This window comes from Pipistrellus kuhlii, unplaced genomic scaffold (assembly GCF_014108245.1).
Source record: "Pipistrellus kuhlii isolate mPipKuh1 unplaced genomic scaffold, mPipKuh1.p scaffold_m20_p_26, whole genome shotgun sequence".
NCBI classification, from domain to species: domain Eukaryota; kingdom Metazoa; phylum Chordata; class Mammalia; order Chiroptera; family Vespertilionidae; genus Pipistrellus; species Pipistrellus kuhlii.
The window spans coordinates 1617649-1643359 of NW_023425525.1; positions in this window are offsets into that span (position 1 = coordinate 1617649).

Consider the following 25711-nt stretch of genomic DNA (forward strand, 5'->3'; position numbering starts at 1 on the left):
AGAAGTGTTGAATGTCTGTGGGATCATGGCGCCATTGGCTCAAAGACTCATGGGAGTGAAAAGGAAGTCGAGGTTGGGATACTGTGCTTGGTGAACAACAGGAAACACCTGTGTCTGCCACAGAGAAAATGTGGGCGTGAGAGAGGTGAGAGGAGGAATGATGATGCTAAGAGAACTGGATATCCCAAAATTCATTTTCTGGTCATTCTTCAATCAGAGTTGTGGTCACCAAGGTGAGTGATAAAGTAGATGAGATTTTGTGGTGACTGGATTAAAAGGGTCTAAGCAATCAGAGGTGAGAATGTAACCAGTCCTGTCTTAAAAGACGTTAAAGAGCGCCACCACGGTGAGACATGTTTTGTTCTGAAAGGTAAGATGATCTTTGTCCCCAGGAGTTGTGGGGCGTGAGGAAGAGGGGAGGTGGGAATGGAGGGAGAGCTGCATGAGAAGCACACTGAGTGAGTGCCATTATTTCTGAAATCACCGCAGCTATGTATGCTGGTTATTATGAAGTCACAGAAAAGGCTGATTTGGATGGCTGCACATGCAATCAGATCTGGTATATTTCTGAATCATGTATGATTCCTTTCTCAGGATATTCTAAACTTGAGCAATATCATCATATATCTGGACTCTGCTTATGCACTTAATCAAACTTCCCTTTAGACACCAAGAGTTGACCAATTATATTCCAAAGTGTCTCTTATTTCCTTTATGTCTCATACAATATTCTGACCCCTGGCAACTCAGAATTAAACGCAGGTGCTCAGCCCAGCCCTGCAGCTGGCACACTTGTCTACAAGAGTGCTCACTGGAGGACAGCAAATGCCCTGCCTCTGACACCGGCTGTGCCAAGTGAGGGACATCATACTGAGGTCCTGAAAGTGCACAGACATGGGGCCTGGGCCCTCCTAGCACAGCACATAACCCCCACCACCACCCCGGGGCTGACTGGGCACATGCCTGGCACTGACGGTTTTCTGAATTGTAAGACGTCATTACAATGTTCCCCTTTTCTCTCCTTGATGTTGCTGTCGTGGGCCGGAGAGTATTAGCGGAAGGGGAGGAAGCGAGGCGAGACCACCAGCTTCTGCTGGGGTGTGTCCATGGAGGCTGGCAGGATTTCTACGAAGAGAAACAAACTTTTGTTTTCTCTATTCTTCTGATTGCCCCAGCTTGGAAAATGGACACATTTTAATTGAATTTCTTTTGTAAAATGCTTAGTCACAGCTTGCCTGGCAGCTCGGTTGGTTGGGTGATTATCCTGTACACCAGGGGCTGTGGGTTTGGTCCCAGGGAGGGTCAGATACAGGAGGCAACCCATCAATGTTTCTTTAACATCTCTCTCTCTCTCTCTCTCTCTCTCTCTCTCTCTCTCTCTCTCTCTCTCTCTTTCTCTCTCTCTCTCTCTCCCTCCCTCCCTCTCTCTCTCTCTCTAAAAATCAATGAGATCATGTCCTCAAGTGAAGACTTTAAAAATGCTTAGTCATGTGTTAAGCGAATACTAAGACCTATTCTATAGGCAACCTTTTCTGAGTTTCCAGGCTAATGGCTGTGCTGTGTCCAAGAGTTTTTCTTAGATGTGGGCTCTGGAGTTGCCTCGTGGGCTTGCTTTCTGCTTTTTAGGGATTGTGACATGTAGTTAATGAGCACATAAACGCACCCAGAGAGCTGGCTCGGCTTTATGTAGACAGACAGGCCTATTTCGGGGGGGAAATGGGACAGAATTTTCTCTCTCAGTAATGAGAAAATTGGAAATGGTATCTCTTTATTTAATTCAATTTGCCCTGGAGTTTATTGGACATTTATATTATCTCCTCGTAAATTTCCTCCTTTTTATTCTAATTTATAAGCATTCTTTTAGAATTACAACTATTAATTCTCCTTGGCAAGAATTCTCCTCTCTTCCACTTTGCGGGGCACGGTGACCCACAAGCCAGCACCACAGGCCTCTGCAAATCACAGCGCCGGATCCCTGCTTCCATCCAGGAGCCCAGGATGCTGACCACATCCACCCGGCCCCCGGTATTAAATGCGGCCTCTGGGCCCCTCCCATCTCAGCATTCAATTACCTCGACTGCATTTGAAGATCCCACTTTAATGGCAGCAATCGCTGCTGTTTCTGACCTGCAGGGAGCATCCTCAGAGTTCCTCCCCTCCCAGTGGACCCCTCGCATCATGGTGCATGTGTGTCCTCCCAGGGAGAGTGTGTCCCCGCCCCCAGCGGGTGGCCCACTCCACATGATACATCACTCCACTCTCCCTGAGCCTTCGGTCCTTCCAGGTCAGGAGCGAGCACTTTTGAAAAGTGCAATACCTGGCTATTTAGTCAGGGCACCGACCTCTTTTCCCTTAATTATCCAACAACGAAAACAATGACAACAGCCACCACAATGGCTGTTGGATGTGAATGAATCAAAATGATACCTACTTCTCAGATTGGCAAAAAATATAACCTGTTTTTGGTGTGCTGCAGAATGTTAGTGGTGAGTTTATGTGAGCCCTGAGATGAGAAAATGGAAAATCGCTGCTCTTCAGAACACTAAGACAATGCCAGCATTTCAAGGTCATGTGGTATGCGCCACCTTTTGGCTTACATTTCTTTTCATTTTCAATCTTTATTGTTGAAAGTAGTGCATGTGTCTCCCTACTTCCCCATTGACCCCTTCTAGCCTGCCCCTGCCCCTCCCCAGGCCTTCACCACACTATTGTCTGTATCCATAGGTTATGCATATATGCATACAAGGTCTTTAGTTGATTTCTTCCCACCCACGCTGCTTACCTTTCCTCTTCGATTTGACAGTCTATTCCATGCTCCAATGTCTGTGGATCTATTTTGATCATTAGTTTATTATGTTCATTAGATCCCACATATGAATGAGATCATGTGACACTTGTCTTTCTCCAACTGGCTTATTTGGTTTAGCATGATATTCCTCAGGTCCCTCTACGCTGCCTCAAAGAATAAGAGATCCTTCTTTTTCATAGCTGCACAGTATTCTGTGGAGTAAATGAACCACAGCTCTTTGATTCATTCATCTGCTGATGGGCACTTGGGTGCATTACAGTCAACCAAGCAAAAGACGTATGGAGCCTTCGCTACCCCTCCAGCTATAACATCAGCAGCAGAATCTCTGCTTTTGGATACCAATATAAATCTCTTGATCTCATCCAACTTATGTTCCTTTTACCACTTTCCAGTGCACTCCCACATCCAGCCCCAGACTCCTGCGGGCATGAATGGAAAACACCATGCAATCCCTTTAGTGTACCAGCTCCTCATGGCTCCTGCATTATGAACCATCTTTGGGGGCTGCTGGGACCTGAGTCTGATTATAAGCTCATGGCGGAGGAGGCCATTGGAGCCTTCTCAGGCGCAACGAGTAATGGCCTCCGTGGTGGAAGTGCTGCTTCTCCTGGTAAGAAGACGCAACCGAATTTAGAGGATTAAGGTCCTCAGCGTCACTGGGCTCTGCCTCTATGTCTCCATCTTTATATATATATATATATATATATATATATATATATATATATATATATATATATATATATATATTTTATTGATTTTGTACAGAAAGGAAGGGAGAGAGATAGAAAGCCAGAAACATCGATGAGAGAGAGTCATCGATCAGCTGCCTCTTGCACACCCCCTACTGGGGATATGCCCGCAACCAAGGTACATGCCCTTGACCGGAATCGAACCCGGGTCCCTTCAGTCCCCAAGCCGACGCTCTATCCATTGAGCCAAACCGGTCTCGGCTATGTCTCCATCTTAAGGCTGAGGATCTCATTTCTCCCCACTCAATGCCTGGAGATGCCATCACTGATCTCTGGGTCAATTTCCCTGTTAAATCAATATGTTAGTTTTCTGGAATTTGTGTTCATGTCTCACCAGCTATGCTATTGGGAAATAATAGTTAAGCTTTTTAAAAAAATATGACTTGTGGAAAATTAAATAAATGTGTGTGGTATTTATCTCTGCGTAGAATAAAGCTAAATAAACTATTTTGCAAACATGAGCTCGTTAAGCGACATAACATTATTTTTCCCCACAGTCATTTAGCTTATGATTTCCAGCTGTTTAATTCTCTATGGCTCCCATAATAACTCAACTCCTTATTCCAAGCTAGGCTGCGCAGCTTGCTATACATTAATAAAAAGATAATAATAATGATAGCACTTAAGGATGGACAACCTTGTAATTAACTTTGAATTGTTTGCACAAGTGATAAAGATGTTATATTCATTGGGGAAGTAGGAATCATGACTGTTAATTATTTTTTAATGCTTGTAAGTGTCTTTTAAAATTAATAGAGTAATATATAAAATATTTTCAAGTTTCTATTGTATTAAAACAAAGTACTAAAAGTAACCGACATTTCAAGGGTATGTTGACATTTGGTGGTTTTGGACAAAAACATCAGCACAAATTATTTAAGATGCTATCTAAGTCTTTGGTTTATTATTTCACAGTTTTCTACAAAAACAAGTCTTTAAAATTTGAGAGGACAGATGAAAAACCATGGCAGCAAAACAAAGTAGCAACTAATTCATATTCTCTGAGCAAATTTCCCATAAAGCATGGCACATTTAGCTGAAAATAAATCACGGGGGGAGAGATGCTGACAAAAATCTTTAGCAGTGACCATAATAAGCACTTCTTTATCTTTCTATACCTCTTCCTTGCACTAGCATTTCCTACTTCTAAGTTCAGAAATCAGGGTGTGTCCCATCCAGAAACAGAAAGGAAACATTGGTCTCTACTGGATGAATACTTGCTTGAGTAACCACCCGCTCTTAAAATTCTTTTCTGCTTCGCTCATATGCAAATTTAAAAACCCTCCTAAAGCAGTGGTCAGCAAACTCATTAGTCAACAGAGCCAAATATCAACAGTACAACGACTGACATTTGCGAGCCGAAAACTGACTTCTGTGCATGCACCATGAAGTTTCAATCGTACTCTACGTGTGCGCCCACAAGTGGTATTTTGTGGAAGAGCCACACTCAACGGGCCAAAGAGCTGCATGTGGCTCTCGAGCCGCAGTTTGCCGACCACTGTCCTACAGAAACCAGCATGAGAAACAGGTTTCCAAAAAGCACCACTTAGTCGGCAGATCATAGAGGAAGAGCCATTCGTCCCTAAAAATGGGGCCAGATGCCTATAATGAGCTCTCCCTTTAATCATTAAAGTTCAATGTCTTCTATAAGAGGAACACATATTCAGAACACCGAAGCAGAGTTCCCTTCCGCTCCATTAATATCCTCACGTGAAGATGATAATCGGACTTTACGGGTAATTACAAAAGACCTGGCTAGGTGGCTCAGGTGGTGGGAGTGTCATACCGTAAACCACAAGGTTGTGGGTTTCATTCCCAGTCAGGGCACCTACCTGGGCTGTGAGTTTGAACCCCATACAGGTGGCAACCAGTTGATTATTTTTCTTCCTTCCTCTCTCTAAAAGTCCATGCAAATATACTCTTGGGTAAGGATTAAAAATAATAATAATTGCAAATATATATAGATAAACCAAAAAAGAGTAAACAAACCCCAAATCACATAACAGATCTCATCAGGCTTTGTCATTAAGTTCTATAACCAAGAATTCTCAGGGTGTTCTTGTGCCTCTGTCTTCTCTCACTCGACAAACATCTCAAGTTTCCGTGTATTCTGCAGGCAGTGATATTTTATTCATTTTAATTGCTTTATGGTGTTTTGTTGTATGAATATACCATAACCTCATTATGCATCATACATTGACAAGAATGTTGGTCGTGTCTTGGTTTTCTGTTTTTAAAAACAATGCCAGTTTTGAAAACATTATCGACCTTTGCTGTTGCACACATGTGCACACTTGTTGAATGTACGCCAAAGGGAAGCAGTTGGCATGTGAAGCACATGGCTCCAACTTCAACAGAAACCACCAAGTTCATTTCCCCAATGGCCGCATCCATGGGGTGCCAACCAGCTCTTGGCATTTTCAGACTCTTTTTTTTAAAATCTAAAGTATTCATTTAGCAATCATATTATAGTAAAGACCCAGGAGTGAAACAAGAACTTGGAATTATCCTACAAATAATCATACTGCCATGTGCCATCTCATTACTTTTCACTAATTCTACATTTAAGTGTTACCACAGTATTTTTATCTATATTTCAAAACATCGTATTGAACAGTCTATGTACAAAACGTCTAATCGTTTCTGCTATTGCCAAGGCTGGATAGGAGTTAGAGAAACATACTTCTATAAGCAAATACAGCTGAAGAGGGGGCACAGGCACGACTTAGATCTTTGGAATCGCCAGAAAGATACTTGACAACTTAGTCCCTGAAGAGCCTCTGAGAAGATGCGTTTGCCTGACTAATTCTTATTTCCCACTGTGCCTGTGTACTATTAACTGTTTTCCCAGAATAAAAACAATCACCCGGGTTATTGGTTATGCTAGAATGGAGAAAATAAGGCCATTAAAGATAACCAACTGTCTCTTTGTATTTCTGTGAGGAGGAGGGGGGCTGTCCGGCTTCAGCTTTCGGTGGATTAAATGCTCTAAGCCTCATTTCCTAAATAGGGCAGATTATTCTCATAAAGACCGAAATTAAATTCATAAACATAAATGAGCAGCAGGTTTATAAATTTTCACAGGCGGATCACTCTTCTGTTTTTCTGCATGAACAAAGAACTGCAGGCTCAGACTGCCTACCAACTTCAGACAGTGAAACCTAGCTCAGGGGGCTGTGAGGGTGGCTTGTGGGATGGGGAAACCGAGGCACAGGTCCTCTCTGGAACTGGAGGCTGCACTTGCTGCTGAGAAAGTGCTTTCTGTTATTTCCACCCGCAACTAGTAGTTCACCTGAGGAAGGTGATCGCGCGCCTAAGGAAGCTCTAGGCTTCGCATCCAATCAGAAACCGGCCAATTCCATTTCACTCGGAGTCATTATCTACCAGGAGAGTCCATCTGAGAGAGTTCCCTCCAGATAGAAAAGAATAACGAGGCCATTTGCAAAAGTTCATTAGACAGAGGGAAAGGGGGCATTGGCGTGTTGACTTCCTGGTGGTCATCGTGCGATAGACAGTATTCTGATAACATTCAGAGGTGTGTGTGTGGGGGGGGGGGGGGTTGTGTGAACTCTCTGAACTTGTATTTGCAACACTTCTTTAATGATTTCAAAATAAAAGGTTTTAAAAATGTGATGCTATCGTGTCAAACGATGAACATTTCATCTTCCCGGTGCCCAGCTGTGGGATAGTCATAGAGATAGCTGGATGCACTCCTACGCTGTGCATAGCTCCATTATCTCAGCCCAGCTCATGTCCTGTGTGGTTGATACTCTCTCCTCAATAACAGAGAAGGGCCGTGCGATTGGTCCATGTGGGTTGGTATCTCTGAAATTCTTCTTTGAAAGGAAAAAAAATCTCTAGTTTGCCAGCTCCATCTGGAGCCTGCTAGTAGGCATCTGTTCGCTGCAGATACGTGTGTGGCTATTAGATACGGACGATTTGTTTTTATTGCGCCAACAATGTCTAAGTAAATGGGAGCACTCACAACAGGTGTGTGCAGAGTGCGCCCCCAGAGGGCGGGAGGGAGTCAGCCGCCCTCCCTCTTCTACCCCCTCTAGCGCTGTACCTGAGAAGACGGTCACGTGTTTCTTGTATTAAAACTCATGGAATAGCACAAATATACCTCACACATGCCCATGGCAATGACCCAGTCTTGGGAGTTCCTTTAAAATAAGGCATTTTCAGTCCCTGAATGTTGCCATCTACTTCTCTCTTTTTTTCTTTTTCTTTTTCTTTTCTTTTTCTTTTGGGGGGAGGGGGTACTGGGTTATAGGGGGAGGTAAATTTACTTTTCTGTTTATAAAAGTATTACATGTTAACTAGAGAATTTTTTGAAAAAATTATGATGAAAATAAAATTCACCAATAATTCTATCACCTATCGCATTTGACATTTGGTGTTGTTCCTAATAGTCTTTCTACGACTGTTTTATAAAATGTGGGGAGTTCTTTACACACAGGATTTACCTTCAACCATTGCCGATGTTGAGTACACTGCTTCACATATTAGGTAACTGGAACCAAGAAATTTTACTCATATAACTTTCCTTTTAAAGAATACCTTACAGCTCTAACCAGTCTGGCTCAGTGGATAGAGCATCGGCCCAGGAACGGGAGGGTCCCGGGTTTGATTCCTGTGGAGGGATGTACCTCAGTTTCAGGCTCATCCCCGCTCCTGGTCTGGGAGAGGTGCAGAAGGCCACCAATCAACGTCTCTCTCACATAGATGTTTCTCTCTCTGTCTCTCTCCCTCCCTTTCACTTTCTCTAAAAAAAATCCATGGAAAAATATCCTCGGGTGAGGATTAACAACACCAGAAAACTTTAGTACACACAGCAATGCCTTTGCTGCTAAAACCCTTCAGCCTCACATTCAACGCTCCTTGTAGTTAGCCTCTGTCTCAGGTGAGGCAAGTGTCCCTGGAAGGGAGCAGCTGGCCTGTCCACGCCACAGTCACAGAGAGGACAGCCGGGCACCGTGACAGAGTGACACCAGGGCCAGCCATGCAGGGCAGTGGTCACAGGTGGTCTGTAGACTGTGCACTCTTCCCTGCACCGTTACATGCCTTCCATGCGTGATGATCAGGATCTCACCCACATGGCTGTTTCCTTAGACAGCAGGGCTCCTATCTGTTCAGCTGCCGCCCCTGCTGAGACCATCTCCCTTCTGCAAGACAAGAGAACTCTCCAGGTGTCTTACTCAGAAATGTAACGCGGGACAGAGAGGCACGTGGCTTAGCCAAACACTCCACTGGCTTAATCCACGGTAATTGAAGATAATCTCTCACTAAAGGAGGAGCAATGCAAAACCAAATTAATTAGTCTGATATCTATTATAAATCCACAAGATTAAGATGCACAGTGTTTCAGAAGGATACATGGGCATCGTGTGTTAAATAAATGCTGTGTGCGACCAGACAAATGAATTGGAGCCAGAGGAAGATATTCCGGAAATTAGCAAATTCAGAATTTAACATGTATTTACAAAGAAAGTGCATCCATGACTTTAAAGAGCCCAGTTGAAAAATAATAATAGCCGAAACCGGTTTGGCTCAGCATTAGAGCGTCGATCTGCGGACTGAAAGGTCCCAGGTTCGATTCTCGTCAAGGGCATGTACATTGGTTGCGGGCACATCCCCGGTAGGGGGTGTGCAAGAGGCAGCTGGTCGATGTTTCTCTCTCATCGACGTTTCTACCTCTCTATCCCTCTCCCTTCCTCTCTGTAAAAAATCAATAAAATATATTTTTTTAAAAAGAAAAATAATAATAAAGGAAAGCATCCACAGCAAATGAGCATTCCCACACATGCTTCACCATGAAGACAAAAGGCTGGAGAAGTTGATATACATCGTCACTCATAAGACGCACCTTGCCAGTGTGTCCATTACTGCCGGGAAGAAGTGAGAGATGGAACACACAGCGATGCTAGTGCTTCTACCAACACGACTTCACTTCAGGTCCACACTCAGTGCGGCTTCACAAAATGTTCCTCCTGTGCCCTCCCACTGTGTTCAATGACTGTAGTGTAAATCCACTCTCCGGCCTGCAGCTTTCTTCAGAAGACAGCCTTGACGCGCTTTATAGGAAACCAGAAAACATGTCAGGATCTCCCTCATCTCCTGGCCACTGTGTCTGCAAAACACATGTGGCTCTCGCTCCTCACTCACTTAGAGCCTCTGGACGCTGTGAAAGGTAAGAGCCTCGTCCAGTCAAGGACCACTGCCCTCCTGTGAAGCATCCTCCTTACCCACCTTCTCCCAGGAAACACCCTATCCGCCCTGACAACTTCAACATCTTTCTCTCTCCTGGCTCATTCCCATCAGCATCCAAGCACTTTTCACAATTCCCTCTCCGTAAACCAAACCAAACACGAAAATAACAAATCCACACCCCTTACTCCACACCGGCTCAACCATAAAAGTATAGTAGTATTTCTTCTCCACCCAGCTAAGGCCTCAGACATTTTCTAACCCAACCGTCTGCCAGTTTTACTCTTTTTCTTTGTTTTGAATTTTGAAATGTTTCACTCATTTAGAAAAGCACTGTTGAGGGTATAATTACCAACAACATTGCCTTACAGAGATTTCATAATTGTTATTTTATAATAATGGGTTCAGACTTTTTAAAATATTTTTATTGAATTCATTGAGGTGACATTGGTTAATAAAATTATATAGGTTCCAAGTGTATAATTCTATAAGACATCACCTGCATATTGTATGATGTGTACACCACCCCAAGTCAGTCTCCTTCCATCACTATTTATCCCCACTCTACCCTCTGCTACCCCCCAGCCCCTCCCTCTGGTGATCACCATATTCTTGTCTGTGTCCATGATTGTTTTTTGTTTGTTTGTTTTCGCTTAATCTCTTCACCAGCCCCTAATCTCCTTCCCCCTGACAGCTCTCAGTCTGTTCTCTGTAAATATGAACCTGTCCCTATTTTGACTTTCATTTTTTTAATAAAATAAATCTTTATCATGTGAGTTGTCAATGCCTCTTCCCCAACCCACTGCCTTCTCATGTCCCTCTAAAGTTAATGACTATTTTAAAATTTCAGTCTAGTTTTATGTTTTTATATTTTTACTACATTTGCTTAGATGCATATGCCAGTAGAGTATGTCACATAACTCTTCAGTTTTTAGTTTGTAAGTTTTTGAGATTTATCAGCATTGTTTTATGTAGCATTAGGACGTTTATTCAAGATGCTCTGTAATGTTCCCTCGTACAAAGCGGCCATATTTTGGATGAGAAGGCTGTTTCCATTTCTTCTGAGCCTGAACCCTGCGGGGTGTAATGAAAATCCGCTTCTTGCCTCTGTAGGTCCGCCTGGGACCGGGTCCGGGAAATAGGACGTGAATTACTTGCCCGATTGAATAGGCTCCTCTTCAGCGGAAATAGATGCTGTCAAGTTGCTCTCTACTTTGGTTTTGTCAATTTCCATTACCGCCAGCGCCGCGAGGATCTCTCCTCCACCACCAGCAGCAGCATATGTTACCGCCAGACTTCTGACATGTTTGCCAGCTCGCTGTGTGCGCGGTGCATTTGCATTTACCTGATTATAATTGTGATTGACATGTTTTCATCTACTGCAGCTTTGGGTTTCCTCTCCTGTGAATTGTGTTGCTGTTGTTTTTACCTGCTGTGCCTCTTGCTAAGTTGCATGCTTTTGTCTGAATCTAGACTTCATTTATATATTCTGGAAACTACCTGTACTAAAATTTTGTATGGGCCGTGTTCTTGCTGTAAAATTAATATGCACGTCTTTTTAATATAAATGCTCTGTATTTTTTAACTAATCACATTTATTTATATTACCTTTAAATTTTCAAAAACTTTTCTGTGAATTTTGTTTTTCAGATTTAAATTACCAATTTATTGAAGATTATTTGATACTAGAGGATCTATGCACAAAATTCGTGCAAGAGCAGGCCTTCCTTCCCCCGGCTGCCAACACTGGCTTCCCTCACAGCCCCGGCTTCGTCCAGAGGATTGTCCAGAAGGACGCCTGGAAGGATGTTTGGTCTAATTAGCATATTATGATTTTATTATTATAGATGAGGTAAGTCAGGTTAAAAATACATTAGGGGAGTCATATTAATACTCTATTGACAAGCACTATTACACTGCCTTCAACTCATAACTGCCTAAAATTATTTTTATCCAGATATTTGCATAGCTTGCTCTTTACCTCGCCATCCTCATTTTAAATGTCACTTCAATCAAGGAAATATTCTCATGAAATATATTCCTCTTCATTGTCCACAGCAAACAGTTTCTGGCACTTTGTGAGCTCATTATTATTTATTAGATGGATAACAATACAAACCACTTGTATTATTATGTGAATGTGAGTCAGTGTCTAGAGCACAGGTCTGTCAAGGCTGTCTCAGAATCCAACCAAATATTTTTTGTGTAGGTGAATCCCTTGTCTACATAAATAGTTTTATTACAAAATAGAAGATTTTACAAAATTTATGTTCAGCATAGTGATTCTTTTATGAAGACTAGAGGTGTAAAGAAAAGGTACTTTTTTACATATTTGTCACATCCAGTGAAGATGAAGTCTTTTTTAAAAAATATATTTTTTATAGATTTCATGATCATAAACAGTAGTGTGGGATTGCCAGAGGGAAGGGGTAGGAGGAGAAGGGGTCCTAATATATGGTTACAGGATATCTGACTTTGAGTGGTGGGCAAATAGTGCAATGTACAGACCTTGTAACAAAGAAACCCACACCTGAAACTTATATGTCCATGTTGACCAATGTCACCCAAATAAATTAAAATTAAGATAAGTAAATAGCCCAGCCAGCATGGCTCAGTGGTTGAGCATCAACCTATGAACGAAGAGGGCATAGATCAATTCCCTGTCAGATCACATGTCCAGGTTGTGGCTCAATCCCCTGGTGGGAGTTAAAGGGGGTGGGGGTAGGAGGTATCCAACCAATGATTCTTTCTCTCAATTTATGTTTCTATCTCTCTCTTCCTCTCTGAAATCAATAAAAGTATTTTAATAATAAAATTTTAAATTTAAATAAAATAGAATGATGATCAAACAAAGCCAAATAAAGAATTATCCAATGATATAGGCAAGCTATGTGCCTCATGGTATAGTGCAGGCAAAAAAAAAAAAAAAAATGCAGGCTACATTCCCTGGTTAATTTCCCATTTTAAATGAGCTGGAAATTGAGAGAGGAGCAAAGCCAGCCATACAAATAATTGAAAGGCTGGGTGATATGAGTAGGATTTGAGTTAGTGGACTTTAAAAAATACCCCGTGGGTGTGCAGGATGTCTCTGTTACTCTTCTCAAGCAAATGAGGGAAATGCTCATTAGAGCGCATGTGTACACAGAAATGATTTCTTTGGCAAGAGCATTTTTCTACGAGGCATGCCTTTATTTCTACATGCATTGCAGCCCAGTGTTGACCCAAAAGTATAAATCAGAGAAGGAGAACACACACACACACACCGCACACACACACACACACAAGTCACTAGGCTTAGGACCCAAAGATTAAAGCATGACTCATGACCAACCTCATCTTGATGAGTTGACTCATGATAGATTTATTATATATTCATTTATTGTAATATTATAGTCTATAGACTCTTCAATTTGCTCTGTTCGGGGCTATTTTGTAACCTGAAAATTATTCAGCTTTTATATTATTCTAGGTTTAAAGTTTTTAGTTCCTCACACACACCTGATTCAATCTCAGTCTAAGAAGCAATGACCGTCCAGAATGCGCCATTACACGTTTACCTGTCGGAGTTAGCAAATGGCAGCCTCCAGGCCCTCCAAGCCATGCCCACTTTTGCAAATAAAGTATGAGAACACAGTTACTCCCATTTGCTTACATGTTGTCTATGGCCATTCTTTCACTGTAATGGCAAAGAAAAATAATTCGAACAAATCTTATGGTTGATAAAGTCAACAATGTTCACTAACTATCCTTTAGGTAAAAAAAATTTCAACCCCTTAACCCCTTATCTAAACACAACCACAAATATAATATATATATTTGCCTCTTAGACTGGCAAAGCAAATATTAACCAACAAAATAAAGTATTTACAATTTACCATTTATACTACTGGTCTAGCACTTAAGGTTATTCTTTGAAAATGTAAGAATAAATGTAATCTGAGAAGTCTAAACATTTATACATTTTTTAGAGAAAAAAATATGCTTTCACAAATCAATAGAACAATATACTTAATTACATAGAAGTGAATTTCCTAATACAGAGAATACATATAACAGAAAATAATTTGTAAGTGATCAAAATTGTGATCTTTCTTAGAGGTATATTTGACATCTGACCATTGTCATTGCAGTTCTTTTTGAAAGAGAGATTCCAAATTATAGACACACTAGCCTTAGCAACTATGGAAATGCAACCACACATGCATCATAGAAAACACTCTCTCCTTTACTTTATGCATAAGCCCACTTTAATAGCGTCTCACCCCTTACAAGGCAGAACTAGCTCCACTCGAATAAAGGCACTTCATTTCACATCAGTGGACTCCCAAGGGTGACATAAAAGCTGGCAGTGATGTAAGTGGCATACCAATATCTATTTCTCGCATGTCTGTTCTAGGGTATTAATCGTGCTGTTGGTATTTAAAGGGTTGCAATGAACAGTCCCACTGGTATTTTGCAACAATTTAATCACAATCCTATTCATCATTAAGTGTTACCCCATGGATAGTATCACTCATGGCAGGCTGATATTACAATACCCCAGAGGCACTAGACAGCTTTGTCTTCATTAGCTGAGTGATGTGGTGACGGGCAAGATGAAATGCCACCAGTGACCTCCTAATTGACAGATCCACAGGCTTCGTCGGAGGTCCCGGCTAATCGTCCTTTCTCAGGACGTGGCCCCACTAAATGCCGCGTTCCTTCCACGCCCTCTTCTCTCTGCGTGTCCCGTGAGTACATTCTCCTAGTGCAGTCCTTTTCTCAGACTCTTCATTCAGACTCGGTTCTGATGACTATGTTCCTCTGCCTTGTTCTTAAAGAAGGCATCCCCAAGATTTCTTCAATAAACGGCTTTTTTGCTCTGTATTCCTCTCTCAGCGGTCATCTCCACCTCCATAAATTAGGTAGCACTGCTAAGAAGAGAAACTTTGTGGCATCCAGGCATATTATGGGTTTAACTACCTGGTGGAGGTGGCGGAGGGGGGGGGGGGGGTCGGGAGTAAGGTTCACGTGGAAAATACAGGAAATAAAAAAGGAGTTAAATAAAGAAGGGTCTTTTGTGCATTTTTATTTTTATGTTATTAGCTATACACACTAGCTATGTCATATATCTTTTAGCTATGTCATATATCTTTTGACAAAATTAGTGGGAATCTAGCTACAAAATTAGAGAGTTTATTTTTGAAGCGGACACAGTGAAATTTTATCAGAATGAGAGGGGATATATTCTGCTCCTTTTCTTCACTACTGCTATTGTAGTAGAGCTACCAATAAACTTTATTTTTCTACTTCAGGTATGTCACTTTAATTCTGGCCATGAAGTCATTCAAATTGAAGACATTTTATTTCAATAAATTTCAAGGATGAAAATTGCAATTCAAGTAGTTCCATTTCTAGATTTGAAGATGAAAATGGCATTTCACTATTTAAAAGAAACTCTTAAACAGTGTTTTATGAGAAATACATACAGAGTTATTCTACAAGCCATAATTAAAGACAACTCTTTCTAAAATTTTTACACAACACTGTGTTTCATTTTGTTGATGGTTTCCTTCACTGAGCAAACATGTTTTTAGTTTAATGTAGATTCATTTGTTTATTTTTGCTTTTGTTGCCCTTGCCAGAGGATTTATATCCAAGAAAACATTTCTAAGACCAAGGTCAACATGTTTACCACCTATTTTTTCTCCCAGGAGTTTTATGGTTTCAGATCTTAATTTAAGTCTTTTTTTTTTTTTAATTAGGGGAGAGAGAGAGAGAGTGAGAGAGAGAGAGAAAGAGAGAGATCACTTTGTTGTTCCACTTATTTATGCATTCGCTGATTGTTGTATGTGCCCTGATTTGGGGATCTAACTCACAATATTGGCATATCAGAAAGACACACCAACCAACTAAGCCAGCTGGCCAGGGCCTTTACACTTAAGTTTTTAATCCAATTTTAGTTTATTTTTGTATCTGTTCAGTTTTCCCAATACCATTTACTGAAGACACTATCTAGGACACTTTTTAGACTAGACCCCAGTGCATATATTTATGCACAGATGGGGTCCAGCCAGCCGGCCCCCAATGAGGAGGGCAATTAGGGGCAGGGCCGGCTGGGGGAGTTATTAGTGTCAAAGATCTTTGCAGGGTGTATACATGTTTGCTGTTGGCTTTTGGGTGAGTTGAAGCTTCAAAGGCGACACTTATAACTTCCATTTCTAAGCCTCTCCCTAGACAGGTGATGTGGTTTGGTTCCCTGCTGACAAACCCTCTTGAGAGAGGCCACGGTCTCTTGTGGCTGCCCTCTTTGGTAGGAAGCAGTGGAGAGAAAACACAGGAAGATGGTGGTTGGGCGCCTCTCTGGGCACCTGACTATATCAGGGTGGGGAGAAGGGGAGGGCTGATCAGGGGTGGGGAAGATGGTGGCTCTCCTGGACCCTGACAGACGGTGCAGACCGTAAGCAGTTTTCCTCCTGATCACTCATCATTCAGGTTCCTGGTCTGTGAAGGCTGGGGAGCATTTACTTATCAATACTTAGAATCACTAAAGGTCACACTTCAGTGATGCAGGGGGGTGGGGGGTCAATCAGGGGTGGGGCCAGTTGGCCACCAGTTGTTCTGGTCATTCTGGTCCTTCTGCCATTTAGTCATTTGGCTTTTATATATATAGTTAATTGATTTTCCATGTTTTACATCTTAGGTCTAATATAAGAACTGACTGTAAACATTTTGGCCATATATATTTTAATAAATGTCACCAAAACTACCTTTGGGCTATCTACCTAATACTAAATTAAATTAATGTAAAAAATTTCTCCATGCTAAAGATTGATTCTTTGATAACAATTGTCAAGTATATACTAGTATTCAGTTAAAAATTTTTTGACAGGCCCTAACTGGTTTTGCTCAGTGGATAGAGTGCCAGCCTGCAGACTGAAGGGTCCCAGGTTTGATTCCAGTCAAAGGCATGTACCTTGGTTGCAGGCACATCTCTAGTAGGGGATGTGCAGGAAGCAGCTGATAGATGTTTCTAACTCTCTATCCCTCTCCCTTCCTCTCTGTAAAAAAATCAATAAAATACATATTTTTTAAATTTTTTAACAGTCTCATTAACTAATTATATTTCTTTTTAATGTGTGCCCTACCTGCTTGTATCCTTTGCCCATTAGTCCATATGGCCTTTTTCACTGTAAAACTCTAATTTTAAGGAAATCAGTTCTCTGTATGTTTTATGTGTTTAAAATAACTTCCCAGTGGTTTCTTCTCAACACAACTTATAAAATAATCCATCTGTTGAGAATTACTTAAATTCTCCATAATCACATCTTAAATAATTAGACACCCATAAATTTATTCTTATTTATTTCATTCTATTCTTTCAAAAGGCCATCCTCTTGATTATCAGAGCATTAGGGTATATGTTGAGACATTATAAAGCTAGTTTCCTGTATTTCAATTGCTTCTTTAAATATGTTTTCAAATTATTTTCATTTGTATGTACTTCAATGTTTTTAAAAGCACATTTTGTGTAATTACTCACAAAAAAATGTTGATATTTAATTGGTATTTCATTTTACAGAGATTATAATTTGTGTAAAACAGTAAGTCTTCTTCAAAGTGAACTCTACAAATCAAAGCATCTCCAGTGTCATATGTTGACTTTTCTTGGGTATAAGCATCAACTCTCAGTGGAGTTGAATAATGACAAAGGACATATTGACTCTCCTGGTGTGGGTAGAGGCATATATTATACTTTCTTGCAGGGTGCACCAATGTAAGCATTGTTAGCCAGTTGGCTAACTCACAACTTGCTTCTGATCTAAGCCTAGAGCTCAGAATGCTAGCCACCTCACCCTCTGAGGTAACACATGTTAAGCAAATGGCTTCAGCTGGATCTTTAAAAATTATGTTCTCCAGTGGTCTCTCTATTTTCCAAAAAGTTTTTTCCACTGGCCCATTTCCCGGTCCTTCAGCATTTTGCCAGAATATTCCAGAATACTTTTCTCTTACAGGGAAGGCATACTCAATTCCATTTGCAAGTTCAGATTGCATGATACATTCTGAGTATTATAGTTCAGTTATTTTTAGCACGGTTTATTGCCCATATTTGGCATGTGGAGGTCAGAGATTTATACCATGTTAGCTTCTACTGCATCCCCAGCTGAAGACCTTTAGCAGGCCTGCGAGATGATTGCTAAGAGACTAATCTATTAGCAATTTTCTCAAAACTGTAATTGGCCTTTTGTTGAGTCATCAATTTAATGGTCACATAGAGGTCAAATGTGGAATCTTAGAGAGGGTAGTAAGCATTCAGACTTCGCTCCTTCCACCAATTCACTGCCAACACATCTCAAAAAAGGATAGTCTTACATAATAATTCATCTCAAACCCAGCTCATGTCTCTTTTAAATGACTTTGGCCCAAATACAGGACTTTGTAAAGAACCTTGTACATGTCAATAACAGAATTTTTATTCTCTGTAAACGTATAATAACCATAGGTTAGTCTGTAGCTTCAAAACAACGATGTAAAGGTCCAGATCTTCAATATTCATGAATGAATGGTGAAGGTCATTAAAAGAGAAATCTCAGGTGAACAAGAAAGGATCCATGTTCTTTGGGAAACGTGGAAGTCATAGACATCACGTGCTGGTTATTCATGAATCTCAAATTATACTGACATAGGTGCTTAGAGAGTCAAATTGGGGGGAAAAGATAGCGGGATTTGGGAGTAATATTTATTCTGAAACTTACAGAAATTTTGAGAAAGCCACTTAAATAGTTGGATTCAGTTTGGAATATGGCTGTAGAACCATGAGTATGTTTGCTAGAGATGGACAATCCACGTTCAAAACAGCTCTTAGGATTCTACCAAGTCCAATAATTGTGTTTACTTATAGCACCCCATTTCCTTAGTGAACTTGACATGAATAATGTGTTGTCAAGTCCTTGATCTTTATCATTAGATTTTTTTTTTTTGGGGGGGGGGGGGAGTGGTAATTCATCACACAAGAATACTTTCCCATTGATTTTTAGGGAGAGTGGAGGAGAGAGGAAAAATAGAGAAAAACATCAGTGTGAGAGAAACACATCAATTGGTTACCTCCTGCATCAGCCCTGACCATGGCCTGGGCCGAGGAGGATCCTGCCACGGAGGTACATGCCCTTGACCAGAATCAAACCCAGGACCCTTTGTTCTGCAAACTGGCACTCTATCCACTGAGCCAAACTGGCTAATACTAAATAATATTTCTAATAAAAAACATGATGATAATTCTGCCAAGTATTTATTTTCCTCAATTATTTATTATTCCTGTGCTACCAAACCTTGAAAACATTCTGTATTAATGAATAGCTAACTCTGTCCTTGAGAGAAGATATTTTACTAGACAAAGTAATGACTCACAATGAGTTTTAGTACACAGGTTATGTTTTGCTTGCATAAATTAGCTCAGTGTATCTATTATTGCTGAACAAAGGCTTGATATATCAATAGTACATTTACAATAATGCACCACGTGTTTCTAAAATTTGAGGTTTTCAAGATATAACCAAAGTGTTACATAAGCTTACAGAATGCCATTTGAACTCTTAAATGGCAAAATATAAACACAAATCTAGACACTGACATTTGCAGTGCATTTTGGTTCTTAATAGAGATGCTATCAGACATAGTAGGACCTATCCAGTGATGATCAATTGTCATCTATTTTGCAAAACATTTAACTACTGCTAAGACAATTGGCAAATAAAATAAAACTGTTAACGCATGTTGTTCCCACGCACATAATTTTCTAATAACTAAAGATAAATGGTCGTTTCAGAAGTATTAACTGACTATATAGGATTGCTCTATAAGCTGTGATTCAGTTTTTTTGAAATTCTTATTCCATAAGGACTATCATTTTGTTTGTTTGGTATCTCAAAAACTTGGTGCATTACAATACATCCTCAACATATACCCTTGAAGAGAGGAATGTAGAATGCACATCAATGCACTTGGTACTAACTAAATTAGAAGATTAGTGTGGCACACTTTTCTTAGTAGAAGAAAAATGTCACATATGTTATTACCTGAAAAATGTAAAGGGTTGCATCTTTTAGTGAATTTAGTAATTATTAACATACTAGAGGCCCAGCGTGCAAAATCTCTTGAGACCCAGACCTGCTATGTCGTGAGACCCATCAATACACCTCCTGGCGACCAGTCGTTATAACATTATGGCATTATGGCCACTGGCCTTTTATAATATAGATGGATTTAGAACCCACAACATTCAACTCTGCAGCTGAAACCAAAACTATATCTCAGAGTAAGCTGGATAGGACAACTTCTCCTTAAAATAATTTATTGCAGAAGATAGGATACAAGTTTCTTGATTTATATTTTTAAGTTACTGCTATGTCTCCTAGGAAATGTTTGTAAATCAAGATGGAATAAATATATAGCAAGTATTCTGAGAAGTGAAAAATTATGGACATCCTCTATTCATGGAAAATTTCAATTTATTACTTTATGAAGTTTTTCCACATGGAAGACTCTGAATTTATCTGTAGTTGCAGTTCACCAATTATCCAAAATGCTTGAAAATTAGCTAAAATGTCTAAGGGGTTATTTTGGCAGGAAAATAATTTTACAGAACACTTTGGCATTAATTCGTGGGTATTTATTGTATATCTTCAGTGTGTGGAAAATAATTATACATAAAATGGACAATTACTAGGAATGAATTCTTGGTGTTTTTCACCTGGAAAAAAAATGGTATTCTAATTTTTTCTATTTATAACGCAGTAATGGCATGTTGAGAGATGAATAATTCTGTCCTCCAGCACTTATATTTCCCACACAGTAAACATCTGGATTTTACTCTTGTTAATCAAGTCAAACCTGGTAAATAGTACAATATCTCATACAGATAGATGGTGGAGAAGATGTAGAGTCGATGAAGACCGAGGCTTAGAAGTGAGAGGCCCAGAAAGAGTCCTTGAGTAAATGACTTTCATTCTGCCACACAGGCATACAGAGTGTGCTGGTGGGGGTCATAGCAGGAGTGCAAACTGAAGGTTTGGGGTAAATATTTCCCAAAGCTCTTGAAGCATAATGTCCCAGGTTTACCTTTTAAGCTCTTGAAGCATAATGTCCCAGGTTTACCTTTGACCAAGGAGGAAACCATGCCCGAGATGCAGAGCCACCTGGACAAGATGCTAATCCAGGTGTGAGAGCACACCCAGAGCGTCTCCTAGGATTCTGCAGTCACTCATTCCATTTTAGAAGAGTAATGGATCATTGCGGTCCAGGTGAAAGGAGGCATCCAGCAAGGAAAGACATGAGCGAAAATATGTAGCTTAAGGTACTCACCATGGTAGTGGAAAGGAAGAATGTATTTGCTGTAGAAACAATAAGACCTGCTTAAAAATTGAGCCTGGTGGCTGAGTGACTCAGAGACAAATCCTAGGCTTGAGGCTTGCTGTCTTCAGTGAATGGTGCCATTAAAGGAGAGGTACGTTTTGGGTACTTCAGAAGCAACACAGCTCCGCCTACAACCTTAGTGTTGAGTTACTTCGTGGAAATCTGTTTCAGAAGCGATCGGAAACTGATACACTATTTAATAAAATGCATATGCCCCTCTGCATGTTCATATCACTGCATTGAAATTATTATTACTCCTCTCTCTGATTCGTTAAAGCCACGGGATACAACTTTCAATCGTTACCCATGTAAGCCATCACTATGCTCTCCTCAGCCTCTGCTCATTTGAACCACGCTTCCTTGTCGTCGGGGTCTGTTGTCCATGAAACATGCACTCTACTTACTTCTTAACACGACTGATTATAAATGATTTCCATTGTCTTAGCATAAAACCCAAGTGATCTTTGGAGAGAATATTTGACAGAATGAAATAAAATGTAGAGTTGGGACAACATATCAACTTATACAGCAAAAGCAAGACTCCTGATGCTGGTAAGGGATTCTTCGTGTCAAATCCCAGAGAGCCCCAGGGGACTTGACAAAGATGAGAAAGAGCCCAGATAAAGATGGAGACATTTGTGTAAAACACACCCGACTTACACAAATAGGCTTGACCTGATCTTTCCACCAATATGATCGCGTGTTTTGATTATGATGAAATACCCTGAAACCTTAAGTTTACTCTATAAATGTTGCTATTTCCAATTCACCTCGGTCACTGTAAGGGATCATTTACTATAACACCCAACAGCAATTTCCCTTTTCTGCAAAGGCTAAAATTGATATCGAATGAAGTGTGCACCGCCTACGTTTCTTAATCCTCTTCCAGTTTGGCATTTAGATGCCACCAAATCTGAGAGGGTCAATGCTTTATTTCAATGTGCACGGTAAATAAAAAACCCCTCCTAAGTTCTACAAAGCCTTCGATATCAGCTAAACGAAATCAGATCCCAGGTATGTCAGAGAAGCGCCAGGCGCACTCCACTGATTGTTGGAGCTTCTTTAACCCTGAGGCAGCCTTGGGATTACATCACAAGCCGTCAGTGCAGATGGGTCATCTCCGGAGAAAGCCAGACTTGAGCCAGGGCTCCAGTGACCTCCGGATCGTGTCTCGCCAGGTAAATGTTATCTCAAGTTCACACTAAAATATATCCAGGACAGCAAATCCCCTTACTGCTACTAAACTGCCTCTAGTAATACCTCCATTGACCTCTTTAAAATATGAATTTGAATTTATTCTGTGTCTGGTGTAAGGTGTTGGTCCAGTTTCATTGTTTAGCATGTACCTGTCCAATTTTCTCAACACCATTTATCGAAGAGACTGTCTTTACTCCACAGTATTCTCTCGCCTCCTTTGTCAAATATTAATTGAGTGTAATGGCTGGGGTTCTATGGTCATAGCAGTGCCATTTACACTAGCTAAGATGTGGAAACAGCCTAAGTGCCCATCAGCAGATGAGTGGGTCAAAGAGCTGTGGAACATCTGGATTATTACACAACTGTAAAAAAAAAAAAAAAAAAAAAAAAAGAAATTCTTACCATTAGCAATAGCATGGAGAGCATTATTCTAAGTGAAATAAACCAATCAGAGAAAGGTAAGTATCATGTGATCTCACTCATATGTGGAATCTAATGAACAAAATTAAACTGATGAACAAAACAAATCCAGAGACATAGAAGCATAGGACAAGCTGAGGAATCTCAGAGGGAAGGCGGGTGGGGAGGTAGGGAGGGAGGGACTAACAGGGGAACTTGGACACAGAGAATAGTGCAGTGGAGGCCTGGGAGGCGAGGGTGCTAGGTAGAGGGGGTCAATGGGAAAAAAACAAAAGAGACATCTGTAATACTTTCAACAATAAAGATAAATTTAAAAATAAAATGTAACATAAATTTGATGAGCCATGGCATAATACTGATAAACCACTTTGCTCCTTAGGCTATTTCCGTGGTTCTCCGTATTTTCTGCTCAGCCCAGCCCTTGTGATCTGGCTGTCACATTAGAACAGCAGCACAAGCTGTCATCTGTCCAATACCAGACAGGAAGCACTGTGGATTGGCTTTCCTCACTTATATGAAGGCGGTCTTTTAACAGGTGGCCTTCTTCCTGTTCACCTCTGGCATTGTGGGAAAGAGAGATGAGGTTGGGGATATTTGCATCAAAAATGTTTGGTGCTATTGGTTAGAAGAATGCGTATTAACGCAGAGAAATCTTAAGTAGGTAGGGATGCTGAATTTACATCGGGAGCCAGGAATTTGCAGTAGCCTGAAGCTACAGGATGACTCCTGTTTCTCCCCAAACAATTTAGCTATTGGAAAATGTCAGCTTTCAAGGCATCTGTCATAAAGTCATCAGAAGCGGTAGGGGTTTCTGGTCATGCAGCGTCAGTCTGTGGAGGACGAAGTGAGGAAATCATGAGAGTGATGGAGCGAGTGTCCTGAGTCCCCGCTGGCCGCTGAAATATGATGGCAGTGTGAAGGTGGAAGGCAGAAGAATGAGGGACTGAGTGCTCGGAGCTAAAGACCAGAAAAGCAGAGCAGCTGGGACAATCAGCTCCAGAGAGTGGCCACAAGGAGCTTTTAAAGTTCAGTGTTTAGAATCCTGAAAGCTGAGATGTTGGCTATTTCAGTCCGCATGGTTGGAGGAGAGAGCTGTGGGCATGGAAAAGCCCCAAGAGAGGATTGTGGGGCGGGGACCATGGGCAGGGCACCGGGTGGCATTCTGCATGAGCTCTTCCAATCCCCATCGGAGTCCTAGACCGCCTCACAGAGGGCACAGCCCAGCCAGGCAGCATGGGCAGGGAGAGAGGACAGCGCCTTTCCGGTGAAGCATCTTATCAAACAGGTTTCCGCTAAGGTGAGGCAGTCTGTGCAGGGTCTGCGGGAGGTGAAAGGCCAGGGGAGTTTGGGGATGGGAGAAGGGCCATTCCAGCCGCCCGGGAAGCTGGGAGTTGTGTTTCTGGAGAGAAAGAGAACCACGTCATGCCTGCAGGCCAGTGTCAGGCTAACGGGTCATCCTGGTGGGGAATTCTCTGGAGCTTGTCCAAAGGCATGGCCTTCCAGGCCCGCGTGAGGCCCTCTAACATGTCTTCTGGGCTCCATAGGCTCTTTCCCGCTTCCTGCCTGCCAACCCAGGCACCTGACGATGCTTTTCGGGGTGGCTGAGACCTCCAGTGTCTGAGAGTCCCCGAGCAGGAACAGGCAGAGTCCAGAGACCAGACAGAGCAGCCAAGAATGAGTGGGTGCTGAGGTGGGAGACCCAAGGATGCCTCCATGAACAGGGAAATGTGGGGAAGGACACTGCCCCTGGCTTCACTCTTCCTCTCTCAGTCCTGTTTCCTGACAAAGCCACTCCAAGACCAATACCAGGCCCTATGCGGGTGCTGAGTGTGAGCGGTTAAATGTTCACACTCCGGTCTCCAACCTGCTGCCTCCCAACTCCTCCCAGAGCCTCTCTCTGCTGTGTCCCGGCCGCATCCTCTAGGGGAGCCGGCTGCTTCTCTGGGTGCTTCCTGACCCCGTGAGAGGCTTCCCAGGCTTTCCCACAGCCCTGCGCTTGTCCACACGCCTCTGACATGTGTGTCCTGTGGGCGGGCAGACAGCGCACAGAGGGCATGGGGATGGGTGAAGCAGGCGTGTGTCCAGGAACAAAGGCACCTATGCGAGCAAAGCCATCAGGTTTAATTGCTGTTGGTACTTTTGCCTTTTTTTTTTTTTTTTAAGAAGTGTGAAACAATGCACAGCGTTATCACCTCTCTGTGGAGGAAACGTCTCTCAGAGCCTCTAAAAGGAGTTTTATTTTTCCTCCTGCTCGCATGCTGTAGATCATTACCCGTTTAATGATCATTGTTCTTTCATTATAACACGGGCCCATCTGCTCCGTTCCTATGGAGATCACCAAAAATATCACAATGTAATAAAAGTCAAACACATTTTGGTAGATCCGAGCTACTGCAAATTCCACTGTGTGCATGCCTGTGTGTGTGTAAGTGTGTGTAAGTGTGTGTGTGTGTGTGTGTGAGTGTATGTGAGTGTATGTGAGTGTGTGTGAGTGTGTGTGAGTGTGTGTGTGAGTGTGTGTGAGTGTGTGTGTGAGTGTATGAGTGTGTGTAAGTGTGTGTGTGAGTGTGTATGAGTGTGTGTGAGTGTGTGAGTGTGTGTGTGTGTATGTGTATGTGAGTGTGTGTGTGTGAGTGTGTGTGAGTGTGTGTGTGAGTGTGTGAGTGTGTGTGTGAGTGTATGAGTGTGTGTAAGTGTGTGTGTGAGTGTGTGTGAGTGTGTGTGAGTGTGTGTGTGAGTGTGTATGTGAGTGTGTGTGTGTGTGAGTGTGTGTGTGTGTGTGTGTGTGAGACCTGTCCCTACAGGAATAGAGGATGTTTTAACCACAGACAGGAGCTCCTCCATGGAGGCCCAGGAGCAGGCCACAACCTTCTTCCCCAAAGGAAAGTCTTTCTGGAAACAAAGCCAGTGTTTGCTTACAAATCCTACAGGCCTGGGC